The sequence below is a fragment of the Pinus tabuliformis genome, chromosome 2_1 (assembly GCF_031772625.1).
Source record: "Pinus tabuliformis cultivar Carrire ecotype Pingquan chromosome 2_1, CPIR1, whole genome shotgun sequence".
Classification (NCBI taxonomy): Eukaryota; Viridiplantae; Streptophyta; class Pinopsida; order Pinales; family Pinaceae; genus Pinus; species Pinus tabuliformis.
Genome location: NC_142299.1, coordinates 820,365,728 through 820,384,160, shown reverse-complemented (window position 1 = coordinate 820,384,160; position 18,433 = coordinate 820,365,728).

Below are 18,433 nucleotides of genomic sequence, written 5' to 3'. Positions count from 1 at the left end.
AGATACTGCAAGCAGGCTACTACTAGCCCACTCTTCATTAGGATGTGAGGAGATATACCAACCAGTGTGATTGGTGTCAGAGGATGGGAAACCTACTCCAAAGGATGAAATGCCCATGCAACCTCAAGTGACCTTTGAGCCATTTGAGAAGTGGGGCATGGACTTTGTGGGGACTATCAACCTTCCCTCAAAATAGAAGCAATATATCATTGTGTGCACCAATTAACTGACAAAGTGGGTAGAGACAAAAGCAATCAAAGCAGCGACCGAGGAAAAAGTAGCTGAATTTTTGAGAGAGAACATATTCTACAATTTCGGGTATCCAAGATAATTGGTCATAGATCAAGGTAGTCAGTTTACTTCCAATTTGATTGAAGACCTTCTCACAAACATAGAATCAAGCACAGGACTTCGACCCCTTACCATCCACAGGCCAATGGATAGGTGGAGGTCACTAACAGAGCATTGGAAGGGATCCTGACAAAGGTAGTGAGCAACAGAAGAAAAGACCGGGTGGATAGATTAGTTGAGGCCACTTGGGCCTACAACACAACATGGAAGACCACTACAAGGTTCACACCCTATGAGCCAGTCTATGGGAAGAAGGCTTTGCTGTTAATTGAATTCGAATTCAATACCTTGAGGATGGCAGCTCAGCTGGACCTAGACCTCAGCCATGCACAAAAAGAAAGATTACTTCATCTCAATGGATTGGATGAACACAAAATGCAGACCCTTCTCCATACAGAGGTAGTTCAGCTTTAGAGAAAGATATGGCATGAAAAAAATATCAAGGAGAAGCAATTCCAAGAGGGAGATTGGGCACTACTATATGATTCAAGATAAAAATATTTCAAGGGCAAGCTAAGGACAAGATGGCTGGGACCCTACATTGTGGAGAAATGCAATGACAATGGTTCAGTTCTGATCAGAACTATTGATGATGAAGCCATCTCCATGCTTGTCAATGGACATTGGTTGAAAGTCTACAAGAAACCCCTCTCCAAGAAAGAGTTCATTGAAGATTTGAATAAGACAGTGATGGTAGTGGAGCATGTCTTAGCCTCCACTTCATCCACTCACTGAAGAAAAAGAAAAAAAAAAAAGGACTCAAGTGAAAACGTCCATGAGGCACTTGAGTCCCATCATTGGGTTGAAAACCTCTTCTGAGGTGACCTAGTGATGTCAAGAAAAAAAGAAAAGAAGAAGAAGAGAGAAAAATAAGATCCTTGGGTGAAAACCTCCCTAAGGTGCCCTAGTTGTTTTCAAAAAAAAAAAAGGAAAAAAAAGAGAAAAAGAAAAATGAATTTCCAGTTGCATTGCAGGTTTGCAGGAGGACTACAGGAAGCAGCAGAAGGTGCCAAGGGAGCCCTGAAACCAACACCAGCACCTATCCTACCTTCCCACACATTTCTCCATCATTCTTGGCATTTTTTTCACCTCACTGTGCTTATTTTCCAAAAACTGTGTTTTCTACAAGAGGCTCCTGTAGGAATTACAGAGAGCCAGAAATGGATATAAAAGGTAGTTTGAGGGATAGGGAAGCTTCATAAAAAATCTATAGACCCTCCTGTAGTCTTCAAACCTCCTTGCCATCATGTCCAAGCCTGCATCACACCCCAAGCATCATTCTTCTTCTTGTCCAAGAAAAACACAGAAAAAACAGTTCTTCAGGAAAAGGAAAAAATAGAAAGGGAACAACACCATCAACCTCACCTGAAGCCTACCTATTACCTCTCCATATCTATCTACATCTCTGGCATCATCCTCATAGCTCCAAGCATAGAAAGAAGCTGAAGTTTCAAGGGGAGAAGCAACTACAAGAGCTCCTGTAGGAATTCCTGTAGCAACTGATCCCATTAAAATCTAGCATCAGCAACAAGAGGGTGCAAATATGAAGGTTGAAGAAGACACCTGAAGCTTAGATCCATCCAGAGAAGAACCTGCACAAGGCACAACCACACATTAGCAAGCAGACATCATGCATCAAAAGAAACAAGGGCATGCAGCAGAGAGAGAGAGCCACAACACCTCACAACAAACACATTCGGATCTCAGGTAAGTAACTAACCAGCTCCTCTGTTTGCATTTGTGTAATTAGAAGGCATGTAAAAGTAATGAGATGGTTGAGGTTGAACGAGGGAAAGGTGGCCAGTTAAGTTGGCCACCTTCATCTGGTTGACTCCACTCATACGAAGATGTCACCCATACGTGTGCACTGTCAACTCAAGAAAGATGTCAAGGACAAGTAGTGGAGGAAGTGTGAACTCCGATGCAATCAGGAGGGATGATTACGAGGAAAGGGAAATGATGACAAGGCTGGTGGGGACCAACGGTCTGAATATGGCCAACGTACACTTGGCCATCTCACCCTCCATCACCGGGAATATCCATAAAAAGCAATGAGTACTCCTCCCCGAGCACTCTCACCACCTTTTCCTTCATTCTCTCCTTGAAACTCCGCTCATGCAATCTCCTCGTGCCCCCACAGCCTCGTAACCATCGTTCTCCATTGATCTCTCCCATATTCCTACTCTCAACGTTTTCTACAGGAGCACTTATAGGTTCTACAGGAGAACCTACAGGAATTCTACAGGAGGGCCAACAGTCTTCTACAGGAGGGCCAGTGAGTTGTTTTGAAGGGAGAAAACACGGGTTTTAGCACAATTCTCGAGCTAAGGAGGTAGGTTCTATGCATACCCTATTGAATATCAACATATGCAAGCAGTGGTTTAATTTTGAGGAGGAAATAAGGCCTTTAGGTGGAGGAAATACATAACAGAACTTCTGCTTATTTCTTAAAAAACACAGTCTCTCTGTTTTTCTTAAAAAATTGTTGTCTCCTTGTCCACATTTGGTTTCCCAACGAAGCATAAAAAAAATGACGGGAGGTTTTATGAGGAAGGAGCCCACCAACTTCTCCAAGCTCCATGCACATCCCCAAGTAGTGTACATATTCACAAGAGCAAATTGGATGAACTTTTTTGAGAAATTACGAGGGTTTGATGAGGAAATTGCTCAAGAATTTTCCCACTCTTTGATCCTTCGCACTAGAACACATGCTATTGTCACCTTTAGAGGTCTTTCCATGGATATTACCCCTGAATTTATCAGTAGGGTCACTACCCTTCCTCTTGGATTGCCCTGGAGTAAGGAAGAAAAATCAATTGGCCAGGATGCCAAGAGAAACTTCTTCCAAAATAATAAAACCCCTGTAGAGGATAAAAATGGCATTATAAGGGCTAGCATACCATATCCTTGGGATGAGGTTAGCTATCAAATAATCAAATATATTTCCTGTGAGGGGAGGTACAACATTGTATATGGTTACCATTTTAAAATCCTTCATGAATTAAGATATGGCATGGACACTCCAGCCCCTCAAAAGCTCAACATCCCCTACTTCCTCCTACAGTCTCTCATTGACTCTAGCACTAAAGTTCAAGTAGGGAATTCAGAGCAGCTCACTCACCATGGGTTAATCAAAATTTTGGTGGAAGAAACCCTCCATACATTTGCACTCCCTATAGCATGGGAAATCTTCCGAAACATGACAGCAGAAGATGACATAAAAGCCCTAACCTATGATATCAGTCCTACTGGCAGTGAGGAGGAAGAGCAGCAAGGGGGAGAAGGTGAGGCAATTGGTGACTTAGCAGAACAAAAAGGGAAGGAGGAAGAAACTAAGATAGAGGAGGAGAAAGCTGAAGAAATAGAGTAGGAAGAAACAGAGCAAACAGAGATAGAAAGAGAAACAGAAGGAGGAGAAAAAGGGGCAGAAAAGATAGAACAAGAAGAAGTGTCCCCGAAGACTCTGGAAAGAGAGGCAACAACTACTCTCACTACCCTCAGCACACCAATTAATACAAAACAGAAGAGGAAGAAGCAGACCTCAATGTATTTCAGGGCTAGGAAGAGCACAAGAATCAAAACAGGGAAACCCCAACCTTCTTCAAAAGTGCCAATTATTATTGAAGATTCACCCTCTGCCCAAGGAAAATAATCCCCTTCCAAGGCACCTATCACATATGAGAGGGGGACTCCTAAATCCCCCACATGGAAAGAAAAGGTAGAACTACAGGACCCAAAAACAGTCCTATAGGAGGCACAGACAGTTCTATAAGAGACCCTGTCAAAACTACAAGAGACCCAAAATCTTGAGAAAAGGGTAGAAGGACAACCACAGGGAAAGGAGGAAGAAACAGAGCTACAAGAACCTGATCCCCAGCCTAGTCTTGGATCCTACTACAGTCTTCTTGAGGGGGGAAGAATAATTCCATAAAAATTTGCAATTCCACTATTCTTTGAATTAGAGAAAGAAAGGATAAGGACCCATAGGTGGATGCAAATAGCCAAATCCAAAGGGGTTGAGGATATTGGCCATATGGAGAAAAAACTTAGAGAGATGGGCAGAGAGTTAAGTGCTATCAGACACAAAGAAGCAATCACAAGAAGCCACCTTGAAGCTGAAAATGAATTGCTAAGGAGGCAGCTACAAGAGAAAGAGATCCAACTGGCATGCATGGCCAGCTGGTCCATGGAGGCATTGCAATGTAGGACACCAGCAAAATCCTATGGCCTATATCTCAAGGACCAATGGTTGCAATTTTAGATAAAGACTTTGGTACAAAGAGGCACAATGCCTTTCCAAGATTATAGGCAGTTTATGGACTCGTGTGACCAAAGCACATCAGAAGAGAAGGAAAAGATGGCAGAATTCTACCTACATAACATGGCCCATGGATGAACCCAGCACACCATCATGAGCATTAGACATGGCACTCATTAGCACACATAACCTGCTTGCAAATAATCCTCAGATTTCCCCTAGATATATAAGTGATCAGGCACAAGCCATTACACATTTTGAGGATATGGAAAGGTTACTTGGGGATGACTATGTGCATTCATGTATGAGGAGATGGAACACCTTACCACACAGTCTACAGATCAGGGAATATCATTCCCCATTGAGGATGAAGGAGGCATTAAAGAGAGTGCCAATGTAGAAGCACTCCATGTAGAGGCTAAAGGTCAACTGGATTGGCCACAAACTGAGTCCCCCACTGCTGTTAGGCATGCTGGAAGGCAGAAGAGAAGAAGAAGAGGAGGAGCAGTGGGAAGAGATAGAAAGGAAGGTAGGATTCTATGAAAAGGAAGAAGAGACCACATCAGAGGCTTAGGATGCTAGGGAGGCCACCAGGGCCATAAAAGATGAGGAGATGGACTAAGTTGCTCAGAGGATGAGCAACACTTCCAGTAGGGGGGTGACGATGAGCCTCATAAATGGGTAATTATATGGGCTCATTTTACCTCATAACCTAGTCAAATCAACCATTTTCTTAGCTTATTGTATGAATTTCTGATTATATTTATGCTTATAGAGTGAGTTGAGTTAGTTATGGTGCCATGTGGTCTAACATGTGTTTAATGTAGATTATTGATGATTTTTGAGGTCAAAGTCAAGGATCGAGTGGAAAAATGGCAGCAATAACTAGAAGTGGACAAAGGAGAGGACTTATAGGAGGGAATCCCCCTCATTTATTACTTCTCACTTCGAATTCCCTTCATTAAGCTCGGAGTACAAGCAACCAAGTCATGTACTAGAAGGCAATCGAGCAAGTGGAGGATGACTGATGATTATCTCGAGTTTTGGGAGCCAAGCTTCCCTGATTTTAAGGAATTCATTGGTAGCTTAATTTTTATAAATAGAGAGGCCTAGGGCCTCACTAGGGTTGGATTTTTGTTTTATTTTTGTTGTACTTTTGCTCATGTAAACTCTGCTCAACTTTGAGCTTATTTTTTGTGACAGTTTCATGTAGTCTTGTTCTCATTTTGAAATAAAGATGGAATCCTTTTTGAGTTAACACTGATTCACCTTAGAGGGCTGAAGCTCTTGGGTTAGGGCCCAATCCAAGTAACCAAGCTCCTCTGTACTTGTATTTGTATGTTTTATTTCAGTTTGTAGATTAGGTTGCTGTTAGATGCATTTCTTTTATGGTTAAGAATAGGTTGTTTTTGATGATTTAGTAGTTTGTTTCCATTTGTGCTTTCTATATCAGGTTAAGTAGTGATAAATAAAAGATCCAAAAGGCTAAAAACAATGCCTTGGCCTCCCTTCCTCCCTCCGGGACCATGATTTGAGGCAAAGACCCTCTTGCTACCCCAAAAACATAGATTTTCCTCATTCATAGGACTTCTAGTGTTTGTAGCCTTTTAGTTGGTTAATAGTCTAGTTTCCTTTGCTTTAGAACTTCTTCATCATGCTAACTTCTTTATTTACCATAGTATTCTTCCATGCTTTCCTTCCTTGCAACAATTATCAACATTTCCTTCCCTAGATCACAGTTTAGATTAGTTTGATGCAAAACTCTGTTTTTCTAGATGCACTTATTTCATTGCTTACATAATCTCAATGGTTGACTGTCAATTTTTTATGAAAAAGGGATCTTATAGTAGTAGGCCAGCCTATCAGCCATCCCATCCTCCATCTGATCCATGCCCTACAGGTTGCCCAAGTTTCCTCTCAATTCTGCCTTAGTTTCCTGCATTTTCCATAGAATTTCTTCCTCTCTCCTTGAGCAATTCCAATCATATTTCTCTCTCCTAATGATTCTTGGTACACCCTAGGTACCCTAACACTTCATTCCAACCTTAATTCACCTTTTCCACCCACTCTCACACCCTCAAATAAAAAAAAACTACTCTCAGCCTCCTCCTACTGTAGAATGCTATTTTTCCTCCTGTAGATTTCCTATGTCCTCCTGTACATTTTCCTGTAGGTTTTCTTTTGAAGGTCGAGTGTGGGGAAAGCCTCCAGAAGGCCACCTGAGACCTCCTAGGACCTAAACACACCATCCCACATGCTCACAATTCCCAAAACCACCCTTCAACATCACCTATCGGCTGCCACATTCACAAACAATAAATCAATTGCATGTCAAATTCACATAAAAATCCAAAAAAGATGTTTCTTGCTCATTTACTTCCAGAAATAGCTTAGTTAGATGTTTTTTACTTCTTTGAATAGACAAATGGCATTCTTTTCATGGTTTTCATAGTGATTTTTGCAAAATTAGGATTAGTTGGTTAAGTAGGATTTACTTGGTTTGCTTTACATTTCAGTCTTTCTCCTTTTGCAATTAGAGTAGTATCTGTAGAGTAGTCTTTCTTTCCTTTCATCACATATAGAGCTTCTTCTGGAATCCATAGAAGTTGGCTTGAGCTCCTAGTGATCTTGCGCCGGCTGACCAAGTGACAACCTACAGTAAGAACTAGTACATGTGCATATATCATTGTCGCTTCTAGGTTTGTTACGAACTACCGAGTTGATAAGATTAAAGAAGGCAGCCCAGGAGTTGCAACATTATTGCTGCAATATTGGTGCTCACCAATGCTATGTAATTAGTAACTTCTACTATTTGACATGTGAGATTTGTTACACAAAACAATCTCAATAAATAGCAATTGAAAATACCAAAGTGGACGTTTACAGGAAGTGGTGGAAATGAATCTCGAAAGTCCAAAATCATTCTTCTACTTCAAAAATCATTAATTCTTTAATATCATCGATATATTTATACTAAGTGACAGAAATTTACGAACTAAAATAAATATGAATTCAATGTCATCATGACAATCATTGTACAGGATGTCAATAGAATGTCACATAAATATTGTGTGTAGACGTGATTAACTAGCTCTAACAAAATGATTTCATGGTTTTGCTAATGTTTTCTACATGTTGTCACCTCCCATTCTTGCAACTTTCTTTGACATATACTCAACACAAGGTGCACAATGGACTGATTACATGTCAAATACCCAAAAAAATGCCAAAAAAGTTTACATTTAATTTTTTAATGCTGAGTGCAGAGTTCTCTGCACATTGTTTCTTTGTTTACAACTACTAATCATTACATAATGCATTAGGTTAAATGTTATTAAAAACTTGAAAAATGTCTTGATTATGTGTTGATTAAGTACTACTTGCACTATTACATTCCTAGTATTATGTCTATACACATATAAGAAGTATACTTATATTTAGAGATAGTGTATCTTTTGCTAGCTATAGAATTAAGCCTTAATTGGTTTTCTAATATACATTAATTCATATTGCTAAACATTTATTATGTTTATGTGACATTTCACATGTGTCAAAAAATCATGAAAATTGATGCCTTGCATACATGCACAACGAGGGAAAGAAAAAGCTAATCGCCATGGCATCAGTTTGTGGCGTCAGGAAATGTGTGAAAAGATTAAAAAAGAACAACATGAAGGCTATTTCACAGATAATTATTTTCTGCACAGTCATTATTTCAGACACAAAAAACACTTTACATTTTACATTAAAACAATAATTCATTCGGTGTGAACGAATGTCTATTGAATCATTGTTTTGCAGTGTTACTATATAACATAATACTTCAACCTACATTGGAGTTCAATGTATATAGAAATAATTAGTGTCATGTTTTGATTTTGCATAACGTGGAGGTAAGGAAGAATCTTTCGTTGTGTAGAGTATAGAACAAACACGATGAACGTTTCCTCCACAATTTTGCACTTCATACAACGAAATTATTTTAATTAAAAAAAGGGATTTAAATATTTAACATTACCTAAATTTTAAAATATTAAAACATATAACTACAAGATTCTGATAATCAAAATAATAAAACTTTCCCTACATTATATGTTTTCATTGCATTTTTTATTGACTAATGTGACAATCTGCATTGATAGATACTGAGTGCACTGTAGACGATTTAGCAACCAGCATTAGAAAATTAATTATGGCTTGCATTGCATAGCTACATAGATTAGAATCATTTTCAAATCCACTTGTGTAAAACGTAACTAGAGGTTAGCTTATCTATATATTATTCTAACTACTCATATAGAAACATGGAAAAATAAAGAGGGAATATAGACCGATGCAACAAATGTATGGAATAAAAAGTGTCTGCTGATACCTGTATTTAGATTTCAAATTCAATTTACATAAAAAAAAAAAAAAAACAATGAGAAATGAAGGGTTTGTAGGTCTCTTATGTAAGTGTGGGGGTGTTGAAAATAGCAACAAGAAATGCTAAAAATAGAATTGCTAAAAATAGCACTGCTATAAATAGCAGTTTAGCTAGTGTTGATCTTAGCAACAATGGATGGAAAAATGGAAGTTCTAAAAATAGCATTTCGGGATACCTTCCTATTTTAGTTAGTCCCTAAACTAAAATAGTGAAGTAAAATTCGAATTTGATCTTAGCAGTTGTTTGTAAATTAATTAATTAATTCATCTTGAGTTAATTAGTTAAGGAAAATCAAACATGAAGTTTATGTGGAGACATGCAACAGTTTATCCATTAATTGAGGAATTTATCCATCAGTTAAAGAGATAAGTATGAGTTGTAATATTGAGTTGTAAATTGTTGGCTCAGTTAACTGAGTCAAGTCCAGTTAGATTAATTCAAATAGTTTGTTGAATTAATGTAAGTTTAGTTAGTTAATTCTTACATGCATGTAACTACTGCACTTCAAATAACTGAGTATTCTCTCATAAATAACTCATGCATGTCAGTTCAGACAAAGACCCAATTGAGATCAAATGGAGGGGCAGTGTACTATCAGTTGCTAGAATATTCTGTTGTGAATATTCCTTGCATGCAGAAGGAATTCTTTCCTTGAGGATTGCGCAGTTACTTCTTCAGGTTCAGTGAGTGTTATGAGACCAATTCACACATGTGACATCATTGGACCCCAAGAAAAATTGCGCAACAAAATAGGAGGCTTGGAGAGCTTGAGGAGGACATATACAATGTCTATTCAGTCTGTGAGCTATATTTTTTTGATTACAGAGGGAGCAGGATAGCTTGAGAGCTGATTCTTTTTGTAACTTGAACAAGATTTCCACTTGTATGATAATACATAGTTGGGGTTTTAGGCTGAGGCTTTCCCCGGTATATTTCTTCTGTGTTATGTGCGATTGATTTCTCATTCTCAGTTATATGTGTTCTCTTGATCTTTCTCAATTCGATTAAGCTTCCGTAAAGTGTTGTAGAAGTAGATCTTGTATTGAGTTTTAGTATATTGCATAATATGTTGATCTATAGTGGGAATTTCTACAAGGGGGTGGGTGTGTGGAGGGGGTTTAACTTCTATTATTTTGTTGTGCAGAGAAAGGGTGTGCGGGAAGTGTGGGAGAAAGCTATGTGAGAAGTACGAGAAGCATGGGAGAAGGAACTATATTATTTACCACACTAAAAACACTTTACCTTTCACATTAAAACAATAATTCATTTGGTGTGAATGAATGTCAATTCAATTACTATTTTGCAGTGTTACTGTATAACATAGTACTTTAGCATACATTGCCGTACAGTGTATTAGTGTTATGTTTTCATTGTGTAAAATGCAGAGGTGAGGAAGTAGCTTTGGTTGTGCACAATAAAGAAGAATCACGATGAACACTTCTTCTGAATTTTTGCACTATGTACAATGAAAATAACTCAATTGAAAAGAAAGGATTTAGATATATAATATTTCCTGAATTTTAAAAGATTAAAACATATAAGTACAAGATTTTGATAATCAAAATAATAAAACTTGCACTACATTATATGTTTTCATTAAATTTTTCCTTGAATAATGAGAGAACCTGTAGTGACAGATATTGAGTGCACTACAAATGGTTCATCATCTATTATATATAATTTTTTTTTTTTATTATGGCTTGCTTCACATAGTCACATAAATTAGAATAATTTTGAAATCCACTTGTGCGGAAGGTAATTGAAAGTTACATTCTCTATATAATATTTTAACTACTCATATGGAAACATGGAAAAAAGAAAAATGACATATAGATCAATGTAACAAGTGTATGGAATAAAAAAGGTCTATCGATAACTGTATTTAGATTTCCATTGCCATTTACATATAAACAAAATGAAAAATGATAATTTTTCTCATTTGCTAATATCTATTGACCTATGTTGCAAGCGCTTGTGGTTGAAAAAAGCTTATTAGCACCAACATTTGTAAAAGTAATGTATCTATGCAAAAAGAGGTTTGCACGATGCCTTTTTTGGTAATTATAGTAAATATTTTACACAAATTTCTTTGATTATTGACCTAACTACCTAGTATATTTCCTATTGGAAGATGAAAATATTGTTACAATTGTTTGTGAACTGAGTGATATTCTAAAAACACATGTATGAAACCAAGGCATATATGAACTAAATATTGTCAAACACAAATATGTGCACAACTGAAGTAGATATGGTAAATACAAATATTTCATTTGCAAACAGAAAAAATGTAAGTTTGGTTAACCATTAATGACTTGCATGAAAGTGTTGTATGAGATTAGAATGTGCAGAAAAAATCTTCGAAGGGCATAATGTCTATGGAAAATTCAAAAATCGTGCATATCGGAAACAATTTCTTTGCGGAAAATAGATGTATTGAAAAAGTCTACGGGGATGGAAATGTATACAAACATGCAAAATCGAGTATGAAAAGCAATGAATACACACTTCACCCCACAATGTCTCATATCTTTGTATACATTTCTGCATGTTACATATCAATCAATCAATTAGTAGTTTGTTTTGGTTACGTAAATACTTAGTGCATTTGTGTTGATACCTAGTATAATTCGACTAGATATAATTATATAATCTATGGTGCCAATATTAAAACTCGAGTCTTGATACAAATTAAGTGTAGATATGGAGAAGTTCATATAACCAAAAAATATCCACATAAACTATATTAGGCCACTCAGCTCCACATAATGAAAATGTTCACTCCCCCTCTGCACTCTGCACTCTACACTTTTCGATCACCCTTTCCCTTTCCTCTGCATTGCGCTTCTCGCCTATCTCCATATTCTTCATAATAAATTCTTCTTATGCACATGTACAGAGAGATAATATGGAAAAATTAACTGATATACAATATTGATCAATATTTTCTCAATAGTAGTTTCTTGACTCCACATAATGAAATACTAAGACATATTGTTTGGAGGCTACATGTGCGAAGGTGCATAGAAGGGGTAATGATAAGGGTGGAGGTGCAAAAAAGGATTTCAAAACATTAACATTGACATTGTGACTATCATATCTAGTGCTAGTGCTCAATAAAACCTTTGACTCCACCTCGACTCTGCACAATGAAAAAATTAATACTAGTAACTATATCAATTTCTTACCGTTAATGAGTCCTTTGTTTGAAATGCTTTAGAAATTGGTATCAACGTACTATTTTTATTAATATATTAAATCTCATTTTATTTTTATTAACGAAAGATCTCATGCCGATAAATACAAGTCTTTTTAGCATTTATTTAGTGAATCAATGTGTATTTGAGACATTTACTCTGTTAGCTTGTTTTGTTATCGCCCATTTTTTCCTAGAAAAATAGAGTGAATGAAGCTTGGTATTGACATTCTCCAAACACTAAGTGGATTATTGATTTCACATTTGTCAATTGAACTCGTATTATCCAATATTAATTGAACTGTGTTTTCAACCCATGTGAGGAAGAAGTGTTGTGTAGGAAAATAAATACGCAGACAATACTATGGATAAAATTAATTAAGTAGTAGTTTGTGACATGAAAAATTTGGTTTATGTGTGCATCACATGCGGAATAAATGTATACAACTAATTGTATTAGCTAAATTATGTGAAAAAGTAGACATTGTATACAGGTAAAAGCACAAAGAATATCCTCAAAAACTTTTGCAAAAACATCATTTCAGAGCACATGACAAAATTGGTAAACAGATTCAAAATTAGAATAGAGTGATCATTGTTTGTGCTTGAAAAGTATTTAACAACGATGAAAATCACAAAGAATATCCTCAAAATGTTTTGCAAAAACTCAATTCAGAGAACTTCACAAAATTGGTAAACATATTTAGAATTAGAATAGAGTGATCGCTATTTGTGCTTGAAAAATATTTAACAATAACGAAAATGGTTATATTAATAAGATCCATATAATCGTAGCTATAATTAAAATAAACATCAAATATGTAAAATATTTCTAACAACCAAAATTGTCATTGAATATTCATTTTTCATTTTGATCAACGAAATAACATTAGATACAATATAAAAGCTTAAAGTATATTGTCGACAACTTATCCAAAAAGTCATCTCGGAATTGTCCAAAAAATTGGTGAACAATATTAGAATTTTCATAGAGTAATCAACCTTGAACAATAATGAATACAATTGCACTAACACATACTACATAATTATTCATCATAGGTATGCTTAAAATAAATACTACAAATGGAACAAATAGATTAGATCTAAAACTATTGTTGAATTTTCATTTTCATTGTCACCAATTATTGAAAATTATATATAATATAAATGCACAAAGAATATGCTCCAAAACTTGTCTTCAATCAATGCTTTTAGACAACATTAGAGAATTCAATTGCAAAACATTGAATATAGTGTAAACGCTCAAAGTAGATTCTCGAAAACTTGTGTTCAATAAATGTATTTGGTCAATGCCACAAAGTTCAAACTATGCAAGATATTATGCAAAACATTTCTTGAGAACCTTTACAAAATTGGTAAACAGATTCACAATTGGAACAAATAATAAAAAATGCAACTAGGATTGAATACATTCATTTCAAATCCTAGTTTAACATTATCACAATTTTTTATTCCGAAAGGTTGCTTATGTCCATAATGAGACTTTTCTGATATCCCAACTCACTAGATTATTCACTACAACCATTTAGCTTTTTTGTCTCTTTAAATTTTTGTTAAATTATGAAAATATCGTCAACTTCCACTTTGGACAACTTGTTTGATGGATATGATGACCACATTGAATTCCTCATTTTGAGAGGACCAAAATTGACCTAAATAAAACTCAAACTGGATAAGGGAAAGGATACTTATGGAGAAAATCCCACATATGTACATTTGGACAAGGTCGGCCCTAAAGAAAATTAGACAACCTTGGAAGCCTATAAATATAAGTGACCTAAAGCTCATTTGGACATCCCAAGCATCCTCTTCTCTTATTCATTGATTGGCTCACACAGATCTAAGGCAGGGATAACAACAAAGGTTTGCAAAGGGTTTTAACTTATAGGGTCCGAGCCTCACATTTGTTTTAGGGTTTTTTGGGTTACAGTCACAGGCACGTAATATGGAAATTTCAACTAGTTTCGCTGGATTGTAGGCATCAAGGGACTGATAGAAAGCTTCCAATCACTCATACAATTCCTCCTGCATGCGACCGAGAAGTTTGACTTAGATTTGACTGAAGATCAAAGTTGACCGTAGAAAGGAAAATCTGTCTCTGATATATTTTGATGCTGGAAACTTATTTTTGGATGTTATTGGGTTGTTTTTCTAATGATATTGTATTGGGCTCATTGTACTCTCTGTTGAACATTTTATGACAATCTAATAGAAGAATAATTTCAAAGGGTTTCCCCCCTAGTGGGGTTTTTCCCTAGTCTTTGACCAAAGCAGGTGTCTCTTGTTGATGTGTTGATTGCCTTCTTTGTCATTTCATCTATTTTTCTATCTTCAATTATTGTTGATGAATGGAAATACTAATTGTAATTAGAAATATTGCTAATTGATGTATTGAATTGGGCTAAAGTAATTGATACAACATGGAAAAATCTGAAAATTAACAACACCTGCATTTCAAAAAATAGAAACAATTGTTCTTTGATGAATTGAATACATGTAATAAATGATAATTTAACTATGAAGCAAATCTATCTGGAAAAAGGACGGCATGTGAAAATGGAAATTGTCATGTATTTGAATTTACATTTTTCTATATTAAACCACTTTGAAAGTTTTTGGTGCAATGAATAATGTTTGATTCCTAAAGAGCTTATCAAAATATTTATATTTAACTACAAAAGTAAATGAATTTGTCTCAATGAAGACTAGAATTGGGCTCCTGTGAACCGCAATATGAAAAAAGTAATGGCAAATAAAAGCAAGAAACTACATCTATAAATTGGCTTAGTTTATGATAACATATCTAACAAACCTGAACATTTAATTGCTAGTAAATAGGAAAAATGAATGTTCCAAGACAATCAAAATATGTAAAAGCATAGATCTTGATTTTTTAACTACTAACTATTTTTTGGATTTTTTATTTTTTCAAGGAATTTCTTTAGCTTGGTTGGGATGTATTCTTTCATAGGAGAAATTGTAATTTCCTGTTTGACATGTTGATGGAATATCTCCTTCTCAATTTTGTTAGGTTATTCTTGCAACTGTACAGCTAAAGTAGAGATTTGCTCATTAACATTAACAAAAGTAATTAGTCATTTTCTAATTTTCTCTATCCAAAAATCAACTATACTATTATGTTGCCTTTGACAATTTTAGCTCATCCAATTTAGTTGTCATCGTTTCTCTCAAAATTAATCTAGAGTCACATGTGATGTGTGGACTGTTTAGATCCCGCATAATCTGCATAGCCTTGATATAGGGATTTTCTCTTTGATTCCTTATGTTTTCACATCATAAATAATGTTATATAGTCTTCGAATTCTTTGAGACCATGGAACTTTGATTTTCCTGTTTGACATGTTGATTTAATATCTCGTTCTCAATTTCCATGGGTTCTTCTTGCAACTTTGCAGCTAAAGAAGATATTTTTTCATTAACATTAAAAAAGTAATTAGTCATTTGCTAATTTCCTCTATACGAAAATCAAATATACTATCGAATTATGTTTCCTTTGACAATTTTAGCTTATCCAATTCAGTCTTCATCGTTTCTCTCAAAATTAATCTAGTTCACATGTGATGTGTGGAACATTTAGATCTTGCAAAATTTGTATAGCCTTGACATAGGGATTTTCTCTTTGATTCCCTATGCTTTCACATTCATAAATAATGTTCTCTAGCCTTCAGATTCTTTGAGACCATGGAACTTTGATTTTCTTCATCGGATTAGTATTTTATAGTTCTTTCCTTTTTTCTCTAGATTAGAAAGTAAATCAAGCCTTTCGCTAAAATCATGTAAGTCATTTCTTACAAAATACCTCTCTCCTTAGAGATCATGTTCAATGCACTTGAAAAATGGCTTAGTTCTGTATACCAAATACTCTAAATCGAAAACTTCTTGCCATGCAAGTTCAAGAATTTGCAATGTTTCACATATATTATTGATAATAAATGTTTTTACCACATTAAGGAGATTAATAGGTTTATCAAATCTATGTTATGTGTCATGGGTATAAATTTTCAATGGTGTTTTTTGTATTGCTAATGGAGACATCAAAAAAGGACCAAAATTTAGAGCATCTTCTAGGTCTTTTATTCTTGTTTTTAGTCTTAGGTTTTATGCTTCTTGTTGCCTAATAGGTTGCGAAAGTACATCACTCGTAGCTTGATGCAATTTAAGGAGCCACACAATTCAAACTCTAGAGAGGTCAACATGCATTTTTTTTTATTATCAATAACCTTTTTGTTATGAACCTTTACTTTTTCAATTTTCAATTTTTTACTACCCTTGTCATACTTTTCATTTGCAATGTGACAAAACAATCATCAAAAGTAGTAAATTCTTCAAAAATTTTGCTGCATTATTTTCTGATTTTATGTTAAACAATCACTAACCCAATTAGGTGGCATATCGTTGTCAACTGCTACGTCTATAACTTCTTCAATGCTTCTTGATTTCACAGGACATGGATTTGGATGATTCATTTGTATATGCTCTTTCTGGAGTGAATCCCCATTTATTCTCTTTTTAATTTATGCTACCTAATAGCCTAGCCTGAACCAATTTTGTACTTGTAGTATATTTTCTCTTTTTTTGACATAAGGATGAACTTGCATGGGTATCTTTTGTGGAATGTACATATTTCTCTGTAGAAGTACCAATTCTTAAATATTCAGCAATTTCTTCTGCATTTATGACTAGCCATTGATTTTTTGTTGATGCATTTTGACTTTCCTTGCTTTTCTCTCTAACTTGTGGAAACAATTTCCCATACCCAATAATTTATAGGTGTGCGCTATATAGACCCTCCTTATCAAACACTTTAATGGCTTACGCTTCACCTAAGTTAAAATGATGTAAATTCTCTGTGAGCTCTACAACATGAGTCGAATTCTTCACTGTGCTTTCTCCAACAGTAAACAACAAAGAAATAAATTGTATTTTATTTTTGCTTTCAATATAACCATCCAGTCATTGTATTTCCAATAGACTTCAACAAAAAAATACCTATCTATAACAAATTTTGGCAGCAGCAATGACTTACCTTGAAATATAATTCGAATTAGTGTATTAATTTCTCTTTCTTCATGCATACCTTTGCCCCATAGGAAAACCCACGCATGTGAAAATATTCAATGATGCTCTTGTCTAGTTATCATGAAATTGACTTGCTTTACAAAGAGATCTTGAATTAGACAAAGTTTTAAAGAAGAATTATGCTTCCATAGTATAGGATACCATAATTGCATTGGTTCTTGATTCACATTGAATTTAGGATTATACAACAAACCGTGAAAGAAATGGTTGGAAACAGAAGCTATTATTAGATATTCCATCATGACAAACCTATTGGTCCTGGATAAATTGACTAACTAAATGTATAATTCATTAGAAACGATATCAACCCTGTCGAATATACAATATTTTTTGTATGTGCGATAAAGCATAAAGAGAATGCATTTTGGAACATTTGTTGTAATTTATCATCCCAGATGCGTGCACAGAGCCAACAAAACTCCATAAATGGATGTTTAAACAAAGAAATGTTTAGAACAAAAATATCTAAAGGATCTTGACAATTTAGCAAAATGAAATCTCCAACAATGTTGTCATCTCTTGTCTTTGACTTCGGGAAATTCTTTGCTTCTGACAATCTTAAGTGCATATTAGGTTCTGGTAGCTTGAAGATCCATCTGAATGCTTTTGGATTCATAGAATTATTTTTTGCTACTAACACAATTTTTCTTGTTCTTGAATCAAAATTGTTTGTGCACAAAAGACAATTTCCTTGAAATCAAAAATTTCTAGCACACATGTAGCATTTTCTAATCTGCTAGTCCAACTCTTGTTGTTATTATTCTCTTCCATCAGTAGTTTCACATATTGCTCATATGAAGTTGAGTAGTGAAAGTTCTGATCAATATGAGCAAGTGAGTTAATCATATTATGTTGAAAATGCAACAAGAAAATCTTGATTTAATTTTGTGCTTGAATTAAATTAGGAATAAAATTGTAATTCAACATCACAAGACAACTTGTATGAGTTAATTAAATTAATTTGACTTAGTTGGTTCAGTTAATTCAATTTTAGGGTCTAACTAGAGTCATGTAGAGTGTATCCTACTTTATAGGAGCCCTAGTTGAGTTTATTTTGAGTTGTAATTAATTAATTCAATTT